The sequence below is a fragment of the Ammospiza caudacuta genome, chromosome 17, assembly GCF_027887145.1.
Source record: "Ammospiza caudacuta isolate bAmmCau1 chromosome 17, bAmmCau1.pri, whole genome shotgun sequence".
Taxonomy (NCBI): Eukaryota; Metazoa; Chordata; class Aves; order Passeriformes; family Passerellidae; genus Ammospiza; species Ammospiza caudacuta.
In genome coordinates, this window is record NC_080609.1 from 6,445,873 (window position 1) to 6,457,927 (window position 12,055).

Below are 12,055 nucleotides of genomic sequence, written 5' to 3' on the forward strand. Positions count from 1 at the left end.
TTTTAGTATAGCATTCTTTAATATAATATCATAAAATAATAAATTAGCCTTCTAAGAACGGAGTCAGATTCATCAATTCCTCCTTCATCCTGGGGACCCAGCAACACAAAGGGGCAATTCAAGCTTTTCAGGCAAGGTAAACATCAAGTGTTATAGTTGACAAAAAGCAGGCAAATCTTGAGGCATGTACATTCTTCAGGTATAAAACTAAACCTCCATATAGAAGCAGATGTTTAATAGGAAATTATACCAAAGTTTTGTGTTAAAGCAATCATTACCCCAAAAAACTGCATCTACGTCAATCACAGGGGGAATGGGACACACAAGCAGAGCAAACACTGCACACAGGAGCAGCAGTGAATGCCTTTATGAAGGATTGTTTTGATTCAATTTACCTGTTTAGCCACACACTAATAGCTACATGACCTTACAAAACTGGGCCAGAGCCACCACCAAGAGAGATGTGAGATCAGTAAAGAAACAAAGACAGGGATATATTTAACAGTGCCTTTGTTATTTTTATCCAGAGCAATGCTTTGTGTGAAACCCAGTGTTACAAGCTAAGGATCCTCAGGGTCTGCCTGCCTCAGGAACAAGCCCCAAGTCCAGAACAAGCCATGTCATGGTACTGCATGCACATCTCGTGGGTTCACCCTGGTCCTGGTGGCCAGGAGAGCCCAGACTGCACAGCTCCACATCATGGGGTACCAGAGAGGGCTCCTCCTCAGGATCCGTGCCAGGGAACAGGCAACGCAGCCACTAAATGTTCAAGAACAAATTTGATTAAAATCCCAGACCCCAGCTGTACCAGTCTAGTGAGTGTCCAGCAAAACCACTTTTGTCCCCATGGGGCTGTGGAAAGTGCTGAGACAGCTCTGCACTAACTTTGTCTCTAATTTCATTCCTCTGGGATGTTTTTCAGGTGAGGTCTGTCTATCTGAAAAGCCTGAGGGATGGAAGGGAAGGTGAGCTTGTGAAAAATGGGCAGTGCAGGCAGCAGCATGGTGACATTGTGATGCTGAGATGCTGCTGGCAGTGCCTGGGCAGCAGCTCTGCCAGATTCAGCCTGGACTGGGTTCCAGCAGTGAGTTCCTGTCCTGAAATCCCTGCTGCCATGGGTAAATGACTCTGCAGTGGATCACACATCCCCAGGGACAGAGACCATGTGTGTCTAAGGCTGGTACAGGGAGAAAAGAAAAAAATCAATGTGAAAAAATAATGTATCAGAAAACAGTGGAACTGCACAAATATTTAAGTACATCAAGATGCTTCTACTCCTGGTGTCCTAAACATTGGTGAGAATAATTTCTAGGACTGACACAGTTCCCAGGGTAGGGAAAAATCATTCTTCTGCATAGAAAAAAAGAAAACATGTTTATTCAGAAACTGAGACCTGTGTAAGATTCAAACACACTTTCTGGAACACCGTATAGCAGAAAATCAATATTCACTCTATTTACTGTCTCCCCTACCTGTAAAATGAAGAGCCCACTACTTTAATAGTTTGAAACAAATTTAAGAACTCCTCCTACCAGTCTCCCTCACAAAGAGACTCCAAGAAAAGGCTATCACCATGTTTCATAATTCTCATTGCTAGATGTCCTTCAAAAATTGGAGAATATAAAGTCACAGGCTCCACAGCTGAGTAAATTTTGCCTTTCCTGGCTGAGATCAACAGAGCTCCTGTTCTGGACCTGCCACTGCACAGATGAGCTGGGTGAGAAGATCCAAACCATGTATTTAATGTGTATTTACACTCCAGCAACAGGCATAAATTTTGTAAACAGGAAATTCTTTGACGTTGCTTTCTGGCAGTTTCATTTACTCTTTTAAGAAATTGACAAGTTGAAATCACGCCCAAGACTTACTTTTATCAAATAACTGATGTAACTGAAAACAAATGCCTTTGACCAGCCTTCTGAAGTCATATCATGAAGGGAAAGGCAGCAGACAAAAAGCACTGAGAAGGCAGGAGCTCATAAAACAATATAGTCCATTTTGCCAGAGGGCCTCCATCAGCGTGACTGGCTGTGCAATGTAAACAAATCAAACATTAAACCAGGACTGACATAAAAAGAAAATTCCTCCCCCACTGGACAGGTAAGATTAAATGTTTATTTCCTGGACACAGTCCAGTCTTTGTCTGGTCATTTTCTTAAATAGCAAATGGCAAAGAATTTGAAAGCTTGGGAAAAGCAGCACTCCTGGAAAACAGAGTTGTGCCTGGAGGAACACCCCATGGCAGAGGGGTCACCATGCCTCCCACCCTGCCCAAAACCAGCTCTGGGAAGACATGGTGGACATCAGATGCTGAATGGGCTGCAAACCTCCTGCAAACAGCCAACTGATAAACAGTCCTTTGGAAGCAGAGGTTCCCATTCCAGTTGTCAGCAATTTCATGTTTTAGTTTTGCTGTTAGTCACCAAGATCTGCAGTTGCAGCAGGCAGCTGCAGCCTGTCCTCCATGGGATGAGTACTCCATGACATGTGACAAGTGGCTGAGTAGGACAGACCCTTTGCTAGAGGCTCTGCCAGCGTGCTGTGGGAGCTCTCCCCACGTTGGCCACACTCCTCTGGAGCCTCCTGGCTGCAGCCCCATCAGTGAGTGCCCCATCCAGCCTGGCTTCAGCTCCCAGGCAGTCCCCAGCACTTTGGCACACAAGCTCCCACCTGGATAACAGCAGCACACATTTTGCTTCCCTCCTCGGGACCAGCCTTAACTCTTAGTGCTCTGTCACTTCCCCAGTCAGGTGCTGCTCATGAGACATGGCACACGACCAGCAAGGTTTAATATTCCAGAGGAAATACCAGGTCAAGGTTCTCTGTTTCCCTTGGTCCTGCACAAAGCACTCTGTGATCAGATCAGGCATGGAGCCATCGGGGTAGGGAACACGTGGTGCACACAGGCCTGCTTGCTTTTTCCAGAGAGAGGTAATAGAGCCCTCCCTTGCAGTTCACAATCCCCTGGGGATTTAACTGCAGGTTGTTTTGTTCTCTCTGTGCCTTCACCCCTCGGCTAGCTGATCACTGGAAGGCTGCAGCTCAAGCCCAGGTTTACCTTCCCAGATCTCAGTGCTGGGCAAGAAATGTGGTCACAGACACCAATTATTGCCCAAACAGCTGGGCAAGAACCCAAAGGTCAAATTCACAATTGCTGTCCTTGAAACAGCCCTATTTAAACATCTGTTGAGACCTTGACCCTATTCTGCAGCTCCTCCCTGCAGAAATACACAATTCAAGGTGAGCAGAGCCTAACACTCGCACCATGGGTCAAAAATTTAATTTTCATTTTCTTTAGACTTCTATTCAGTTTCCAAACTGCATTAATAATGCAAGAGCTTCAACGTGAGTGGCACTACACCCAAGACAATCGTTATTTTTTAAAGATTGGATAGGTTACTTTGTTATATATATATTTATCTATCTATATTTTAAATCGACCCAAAGAAAAAAAGCTGCTGTGCAAACCAATGGCAAATAAAGAACCAGCAAAGCCCTGGAATCCATCAGTAGGACTGTAGCACTGAGGAATCACAGGGATGCAGCTGATTTCAGCGAGGCAGGAGGGGTTTGCAGGCTGCTGAAGCCTGTCCATTAGAGCAGGCCCAGGCTCCCGGGCAGCACCCACGCCCCACCTACCCCGGGGCACTGCAGCCAAGCCTGGGCAGATGCGATCTGACTCACATGGGATTGCACAGCTTCCCGGGGGGGGGCAAACACACCACTTTAGTGTGCTCCACATGCCCCAGAAATGACAGAAACGAAAGCTGAGTGTCTCCCTGCACAATGCAGAGACAAAGAGAGCGTCAGTTTGGTTCCTCTCCCAGCTGCCACCGAGGCGTGCACGATGCTCCGAGGTGTCACCTCCTGTCAGAGGGGATCCCATCTCTGCATCCTCTGTACCTTAGCCTTTTTCTCAGCCACTAGCTGAGGGAGGGAAACCAAGATCACGGCAGAAAGTGATCTTGCTCTGCTTGTTTACAAAAGCCAGGAGGCATCTCTTTATTCTTGGGAAAGGGAGGCTGTGGGGAGCGATGGCGAACACAGCGCCGGCTGCTCGCTGGGCTCTGCGGGCCAACGTGGGCTCCAGCAGGACAGCCGGAGGCACACACGGCCAGAGAAGGAGAGCAGCACACGGACAGACCCTGGGAGCTGCCTGGCCCACTTAGGGTGGCTCAGCCAGGCCCTGGGAGCTGCTGAGGGTGGCTCAAACAGACTCTGGGAGCTGCTGACGGTGACTCGGACAGACGCTGGGAGCATTCCCTGTCCTTCTGAGGGTGGCTCAGACAGACCCTGGCGCTCTCTGGCCTGCTCAGGGTGGCTCAGACAGACCCTGCCCAGCTGAGAGTGGCTCAGCCAGACCCTGGGAGCTGCTGAAGGTGGCTCAGACAGGCCCTGGGAGCTGCTGAAGGTGGCTCAGACAGGCCCTGGGAGCTGCTGAAGGTGGCTCAGACAGGCCCTGGGAGCTGCTGAAGGGGGCTCAGACAGGCCCTGGGAGCTGCTGAAGGGGGCTCAGACAGGCCCTGGGAGCTGCTGAAGGTGGCTCAGACAGGCCCTGGGAGCTCTCCCTGCCCAGCTGAGGCCTCTCCAGCCGCGCTCAAGAGTCCCCGCAGCCCTGGGAGTGGAAAGCCGGGAGCTGCAATCACTGCGGGAGGGGAGGAAATAAAGATCACTGATCCCACATGGGAGTTGCCTCAGAAATGAGGAAAAGACACAGCGAGAGGAGGAAGCAGAACAATTGTCTCTGCCCTGCTCTGAGAGGAAAGGCAAAGCAGTTAGTCAGATGAATGCTTTCTGTTTTTCATTCTATCTGGACAGTGCTGGGGACTGATGCATCATGTAAACCCAAATCACCTCTCTGCAGCTCTCCTTTCTTTACAGTGCTTCAGCTAGCATTTTTGTTTGGTTTTCCATATCAACCTGTTGCAAAAAGCAGGATTTCAGTTTTTAAAACTGTTGTGCAGAAAGAAAAACAAATATTTCATTCCCTTTTTTTTTTTCCTCTTCAAAGACTGCCACCCCCGTGCTGTGCACAATGTTGTTTCCAGCCTACTGGCCCCAGGAGGTGGCAGCTGCCACCCCAGGATGGGATGTGATCCCCACTCATCCTTCCCCTTGATGTTAATGGGCTTTACACTTTGCAAGCTGAATTCTTCTCCTTAGTCTCTGCCAGAAACCTTCCAGACGAGGAAAAGATTAATCAACAACTCTCACCACCAACATCCAGAATATTTATCAACCTAGACTTGAACAGTTACGATACCAATAAATTTTGCCAATGCTGATCCCCATCAGTCCTTTCCCAAGTTTCAAGCAGTTACTATCAATCCCTGCCAACTCTACTCCATGCCCAGTGATTCAAAAACCATTCCTCACAGAAACTTGAGATAAAAATAAACAAAAAGATGCAATAAACAACTTCAGCTTTCCCCCTGAAACACCCCAGTCACAATAAGAGACTCCAAATCCTTCTGCACCCCACAGCCCACTCAGGGTGAAATGGAAGCAGGGGAAGGATTTATTTACTTCTGCCACTGTCAGGCTTGACACCAAGAACAACCTTGGCACAGCCTGCTGGTCCTATCACCTGGAAAGAGCCCCACACACCACATTTCCTCCCAGGAACCGCATTTGGTGTGGTGCACAAACAGGGCCTGGCAGTTTAATGTAAGAGAGCTCTACTGAAGCAGATACCTTCACGTTCATGGTGGGTTTCATTCTACAGCTGGATATAAAACCTGGATTCACCCTAAGGACAGCACTACCCAGAAAGCCACAGTGGTAAGAGACAGAAGGCAGCATCACCTGGCCTTATCTGGTTAATTTCAAATTAGTTTCAGGTAAGCATTTCTGAAACCAGGAGAGGATGGTGCTGGTCAAAACATTTACAGCCCTGGGCACAGCGGAGGCAGAAGCTCAGGGCAGTGCAGGGTAGCTGCAGCCAGCAGCAGGTGCCCGGGACAGGGGGGACAGGGCAGCGTCACAACCATGCCCTGGGTCACCTCACACATGGGTGTCACAGCACACACGGGCCGTAGGACGAGCCCCTGCCTCAGCTCTGCCCCTGCAAGGGGCCACCTGGGAAAAACATGCTTTCTCTCCTTTACACCCCCACGTAGAAAGTGAAAATAAACCCATTGTCAGAGAACAGGCTCATCTTTCCCACAGTTCCTTTGGCACACACAACTTTTTTTTCCTGTAAATACCCAAAGCCTTCATATGAGTTGGGGCTTTTTTTAACTTTTTTGCTGCATGTTAGTTAAATCTCTTTAGATTTAATGAGATACTGAGGTATTTGTGAAAGCCCAAGCCCTCTGCAGCTACATTAACAGGCCTTGCTATCGTCCATTATTAATAATCAACAGAAGGAAAGAAATTATGTTTGCCAAACATAAGATAATAGTCAGAAAGTAAAGGTTAAGAACAGCAGTGAAAAAAAACCTTTCAACCTCACAAAAATTACAACTAGGAGAGTCACGTCAAAGCAGCCTAAAAGTTTTCTGAGACTCTCTAAGAAATCAAATCTAGCACCACAAAAGATTTTGCAAACATTTCTCAGAAGTAGCTCGACAAATCCAGCAAAAACAGTATCTGAAAAGAGCTCCAAATCCCCTCCTTGGAAGCCAAATTCAGAGGCACAGATCCAAAAATCAGCCTCGGAGGCTTCTCTGCAAGAGCAAGAAGTGACACGCACACACATCCAACGTGCCAAGGGAGCACGATTAAAGGGTTGCTTCCCGGTTTTTTTGTTTTCCCCGTTCCCCTGAGCAGAAGCGCTGACTGTAAGAGCGGGCAGTTCACGCTACAGCCCCAGTGTTTAGCGAGGCGCCGAGTTGTGCAGTGCTCCTGTGAGCAGCCAGCGCTGGCTCCTTTCTCTCCCCAGGGCTCCAAAGCGCTGGTTTAGCGCTCTTTGTCTCGCTCGTCATCTCCAGAACGAGCCATCCTCCGAGTAACAACATCACACCGCCGGTCCAAAGCGCAACAAGACAGCCAAAGTGCTAAAAAACCGCAACAAACAAACAAACCAAAACAAAGGAAACTGGCGCTGATCTCTGAGGCGAAATCAATCCACGGCTCCGGAGGAGGAGAGAGCGGCACCGACACCTCCCGGGCGCTCCCCGAGCCCGCTCCCCCCGGCCCGGCCACCCCAACCCCCGAGGGATGCTCGGTCCGAGCCCCCGGGACAGACCCCGCTCACCTGGGCCGGGCTGGGCTGGCAGGACGGGCTGGCGGCGGCCCCGCTGTCCGGGCTGTGTCGGGCTGGCCCGGTCGCTGTGCCGGGAGGGCAGGGCCGGGCCAGCCCCGCTCCGCCCCGCTCCGCCCCGCTCCGCCCCGGGACACCTGGCCCGGCCAACAGCGCCGCAACTTGTCCGGGATGCTGCGGGCAGGGAGCGCCGGCACGGCAGTAACACACAGCAGCCGAGTGGAAACGGTGCGAAGGGAAGGATGGCACGGGCACAGGGCTGAGTGGAACCAGCGGAGTTCCAGATGGATAATCCTGACTGGTGAACCCTCCCCAGTGGTGCGGTGGGGATGAGGAACGCGGCTGTGCTGTGCGCTGTGCCGAGACAGCACACGGTGTGTGCTCTGTGCTGGCATCGTTTGGGTGTGCTTGGCATCTCCTGCATGAGCAGAGCTGTCACACAGAGCCTGCAGCAGGACAGCTGATGGCACAGCCCAGGGCAGCAGTGACAGCAGGCTCCCAGTTAATGGTCGCAGACTTTACTGGGAGCACAAAATCCCCCGGAGACCTTGGGACAAACTGTGCTGTCTTCATCCAGCATCCAGCTTCAGCAATGCTTTCATTTGTGCATTATTTCCCTAGCTGATAATAACCCACAGTATTTTAAAAGATGGTTTTACAAAGAGAGCTTAGAAAGTGAATCCATTCTAGTTCTTTTCCACTTGTAGATACCAGACAAAGCATGCCCTCATATCATTACAAAGGCAAGACTATGAATACAGAAGTATACACTCTTGTTGCTGGCCATAATCACACAAGAAACAGCACAAAACAATTTGTGATAAAACTACTGCACACAAACCTTAGCAGGGCTTTTTTTTTTTTTCATGAGGAAAAGCAAACAGAAGACCCATAACAGAGTGTGTTTGGCCTGAGACAGGGCATCTAGAAAAGGCCTCATAAAATGCAGCAACCAGCTTCCTATGTCAACCACATGATTCCCTTCCAAAGTACTTTACTTCTCCATGCCATTCTGTTCCACACAAGATCTCACCTCTTTCTAAGGTACAGTTACAGGACTGATGACTACTTTTGCTTAAAATATTAATTAAAGCTACAATTAAATATTTATTCCTGGCAATCTTTTCTCCTTTGTTTTGTGTGCCAAAACTGCTTTTTCCAAGGTGGAGGAGGATGAATGCACTGCATGAGCAAGCACTGTTCAGAGCAGTCCCCCAGCCACACAATCTGGGACTGCAGCTGTGCTTTCCTCGAAGGTTCAGCACTCCTGAGTCATCCCCCTTGCTTCCCTCTCTCCCTCTGCTTCCCAGGCCGAGACACAGAGCCCATGGGAGTTCTATGGCAATGGATGCCCACAGCCTCAGGCTGGTTTGAGGGACCCTCCTGTGGGTGTGAGTGCAGTGTACCCCCAGCTAGGAAATGGGAATTTGCCTACCTCTTTTTTTCTCCAACAACTGCTGGAGACAGGAGGTTCCAGCTTCCCCCAAACTCCAACTTGTCTCCCTGCCCTTCTCCTTTCTCCCAGCACAATTACTGACCATCAGTTAATCATTTCCAGCCCTCGTTCCTACCTTGCTCCTCCTGTCCCTGGTGTGGGGGGCCGGCAGCAGGGCAGCTCCTTCCCAGGATGCAGGCAGGGCTGGGAATGTTCCCCAGAGCCAGTGCTGCTGGGCTGGGCCAGCAAGGAGCACCTCACAGCTGGGAGGAGGGCAGGAGGAGGGCCAGAGCTGCAGGACTCACCTGCCTCTCTCCTCCCTGCTCACTCAGACACAGCTCTGGGCTGTTGCAGGGACTGAGCACTTCCCTCAACAGTCCTGACAGGGAAAAAAAAAACCAGAAGGATTTCTTGATAGCATAGCATCATTATACCCCTTTTCATTCATTTAAAGTATTCAAAGTGCAATTACTTACACAATTTGAGTCAAGGAAATGAGTGTGTAGGGGGAAGATGTATCAGGTAATGTGATTCATTAGTAATGGTGGGTGATACATGTCCCTGTGCTGCTGCAAGGATGAGGAGGCTTCAATAACTCTTAAATAATTAGATGGGTACTGCTTGTCAACACAGGGCAAATGTTGCCCACCTCTATTGAAAAGGCATGAATTGGTCTAGGATTGCTCCACACATCACAAAGGGAATCCTGATTTCCAGTTGGGCTTCAGAACTATTTAATCTAAGAGCTATGGTTGGCACAAGCACAGGGAGTGTAGGCTGGACATGAATGAACTGTGCCTGGAAATTAGGAACAGGCTCTTAAAGATTAGAGCAATAAGACTGTAATAGAGAATAATAGGAGGAAAAGTACCCTTAACTCCTTGAATATGTGGCTTATTAAGTATGCTCCAGTCCAGATTGCTCTATTGCACTTCATGCTCTCATGTCCAGTCCCTGTGCTGGCTGGAACCCACATTGTGCCAGCCCCAAGAGTGGGATCTGCCTTTCACTTAAGGCTGTTTACTACATAATGGGATACACTCATTCTGTTTTACCAGATCCATTTTTTCCTATCAGGCATCTGACAAGTTATTGTGTGCTCTCACTATCTTAATCATCTGTAATTCTGAATCATGCTTCAGATGAGCTCTGATCAGTTTGCAAGCGTAGGAACTGAGGATGTCTCTGCTGTTCTCAGATAAATCATAGCAGCAGGACCCAGGGAAAAATACTCACAAAGACACAAATCATTCTCTGTGGTTAGGGTTAAAATTCAATTCACGTTAACAAAAGGTAGAAATAACCTTGCAAATAGTTTACAGAGATTTGAAATAATAAAAACAAAGACCCAGATTGCCATATAGTCATCAATAACAGAATGTACTGAGAGCAGCACTAGCACAACCTTCTCAAAAAGAATTTAACAAACATCTTTCCACCTTTCCCTCAGGGGAGGATTTAGCCCCCACACTTAGTTATCAAATCCAGAACACTCCTAATAATAGGGTGAGGAATTAGTTCCTGAGCCCCAGAGCCAAGCCTGGGACACAATGTCATGGACAAGGAGTAGGTCAGCTCCAGGTTGTAATCACCTCCCATTTTGTCATCCTGGAAGGTGTAGCAAAACCCTACCAAACAGGTATTACTCAACTCCTAATCTGGCCAGCTGGCTATTTCATTTGCCTAGTGAAACACTGACAGCTGGCACAAACTTGCCTTGAGCAGGGATTATCTTCTTATGTTCCTTTTTCTTTTTCTTACACTAAAACAGTTCCAGGTTCTTTATCAGGAAACAAGGGGCTCCACACCAGTGCAGAAGTCATCAGTGAGCAGTTTGGCAGGTGGCACAACCCACCCAGTCGTTGCAGATTATTTTTTCTCTTTGTTATCTTTTTTTCAGGTTCCCCTTCTTCTTCCCCTTCTTTATCATGAGCAGAGGAATCTTTTGATGCTTCACATCAGTCAGAAGCTACATAGCTACCAAAGATTTTAAGGTCAGTCAGGCTGTCTCTCTGTTGGTCCTGGTACAGTCACCTAACATTGAGCTCTCAAATCTGATTTTTCAGATCGTTTGTCTTCACAGTCAAAAGGATAAGTTTTTTACTTCAGGAAAAATAACACCTATGGATTGTGCTGAAGTGGAAGCACAGAAAATCTGAGCTTTTCAGCAAGGTGAGCTCCAGGGAAATTGAGATGTTTTAAGACCACATCTTGTCTTTTTGATGGTTTTACTTCTCATGCAAAAGGCTTCCTTAAAATAACCCAAACCCATTCCAGTAGAAAAACATGGCCTTAAAGAAGAACTCTTTCTGTAATTTGCTTTTTATTTTGTTAATATTGACTGCCTGACACAAATAAAATACTGTCCCCTGCTCCCTGCTCTTCAGCTGCCATCTTCCACCCTTACTCTCAGTGGTTATCCCCAGCTGCCTCACTGGCCTCCCTGCTTGCCCTGTGCAGACTGACATCCCTCAGCCTCTGCCCTTCCTGAAATATTCTCCTGTGCTTCCATCCCCGGCCAGCTCAGCACTGCACCCACCCTCAGAGCTGTTTGCCACGAACTCAGCACCACGTGCCAAGCCCTTCCTTTCCATTCTTCACTGACACCCCGGGGTTTGCATGGGGCAGGCTGAGGGTCAGGCAGGAGCTGACTGGCAAAGGCACTGACATTGGAGAGAGGTGCAGCAGCACAGCTGCAGTTTCCTTTCCAGTGCAGAGTGTCACCAAGGGTTAATCCACAAGTGCAGTGCAAGGCACAAAGCAACCACAAGCACTGAGGAGGGGTGAACTCCTGAGTGTGCTCCCTGTGCACAGCACTGAATCAGGCAGCTGCTTTTTGGAGTGCAAAATGTAAAAGCAGCTCCTCAACAAACACATTGCTCTGGCCTTCATACGAGTTTCCAAATGTGAACTGAAACAAAGATCAAACTGACTCATATTTAACTAGTTCTGACAGTTGTCATGATCCAAAGATGGCAGTAAGTCAGACTGCTGAGCCACTCTGACAAAATTGCACATATATATCATGTTGTGTTATCTGCGGTCATTTAAATACGTTTGTTTCACCACACACTGGATGATAATATTCATAATTCACAATGATGAAGAACAATGATAATGATCACATCATTTGTAAGGAAGGAGAGGAGAGGAGAGGAGAGGAGAGGAGAGGAGAGGAGAGGAGAGGAGAGGAGAGGAGAGGAGAAGAGAAGAGAAGAGAAGAGAAGAGAAGAGAAGAGAAGAGAAGAGAAGAGAAGAGAAGAGAAGAGAAGAGAAGAGAAGAGAAGAGAAGAGAAGAGAAGAGAAGAGAAGAGAAGAGAAGAGAAGAGAAGAGAAGAGAAGAGAAGAGAAGAGAAGAGAAGAGAAGAGAAGAGAAGAGAAGAGAAGAGAAGAGAAGAGAAGAGAAGAGAAGAGCA

At 48.3% G+C, this 12,055-nt stretch overlaps 1 protein-coding gene across 1 annotated transcript in view; it reads right to left on the reverse strand.

Annotated features, from left to right (window-relative positions):
• The window catches only part of CARHSP1 (calcium regulated heat stable protein 1), a 36,208-nt gene extending 28,919 nt beyond the window's left edge, over positions 1 to 7,289 (reverse strand). Inside the window, exon 1 of the mRNA XM_058815696.1 lies at positions 7,199 to 7,289. The gene's annotated coding sequence lies outside the window, so the exon portion shown is untranslated. The remainder of the gene's footprint in view (positions 1 to 7,198) is intronic.
• Between the last annotated feature and the right edge of the window lie 4,766 nt (positions 7,290 to 12,055).